This window comes from Rhagoletis pomonella, unplaced genomic scaffold, assembly GCF_013731165.1.
Source record: "Rhagoletis pomonella isolate Grant_MI unplaced genomic scaffold, Rhpom_1.0 Rhpom_scaffold_00004, whole genome shotgun sequence".
Lineage (NCBI taxonomy): Eukaryota > Metazoa > Arthropoda > Insecta > Diptera > Tephritidae > Rhagoletis > Rhagoletis pomonella.
Genome location: NW_023458558.1, coordinates 54,408,070 through 54,409,107, shown reverse-complemented (window position 1 = coordinate 54,409,107; position 1,038 = coordinate 54,408,070).

The following is a 1,038-nucleotide window of genomic DNA, read 5'->3' as shown; positions in this document are numbered from 1 at the left end:
GCTGTCTTAACATAGCGTTGCTGAAATGTAAAGAATAAAATGGAATTTCTGCATATGAAGACTGCAGCTACAGGGTTTTTCCTTGATTAAATTTTTAAATATGTTATTACACTTGTTCGCAAAAATATGCTTGCAACTATTCGCCCCACCCCCGCCGCCTAGGTTGAAAGCTTATTTCGAGAGGATTTTAAGCTCATAAAAACTTTTGTTCTCGGCGAGTCCCAAAAATGGCCAAAATCGATTTTCTTCGTAACTCTTGTATTTATTACTAAATTCCAATATGTGGTACATGGTGAAAAGCTAATTTCGATTACTGTGTATCTTTCTTAGATCCTCTTACCCTAGAATGCCTCATTAGCCTACCAAGTTCAAATAACTCAATGTATACCCAATTAAATACAACCTTACTCTTCATTAAATTAAACATTTTAGTTAGCGATTCATGTTTTGATAGGAAGCGTACAAATAAATTAATAATTAGGAAGTATTACAGTGACGCGAAATTTCGCTTTAAACCGGAGAAAGTGTTGATGTTGATAGATAACTCATACGCCATGGCAAGCGAGTAATTTTGGCTGGTAGGCAAGTAATCAAGGAGACTTGTGATCAGTGTGTAGTTTTATTTTATTTAAGTACACCACTTGTATTGTCTCAACTGCTACGAACTGTTGGCAACTGTTGGACCCAACAATTACGTCTTGATGAATATGCTGCCAAATGAACAGCTGATAAATGTAAACAAATGAAATTGCAATAAATAGAGATAGTTGCGCCGATAGTATTTAGAATTCAACGCTGAGCTGCGGCCGCGTTGAAAAAATCTTTCAAAATTATAATGAATTAAACTGTGTATAATTATATACAAAACATCTTAAAAACATATATTTAAAAACGTGGTTTTAGTATAAAATATTTTAGTTACTTTATAACATCAGTAATATAAAATAGAATAAATTTGTTTGCAACTGCCACTTAACAAAGCGGAAGTATGTTGACTTATAGATGCAAGAATGCGCTTTCAACATGGGCTGGCAGTAA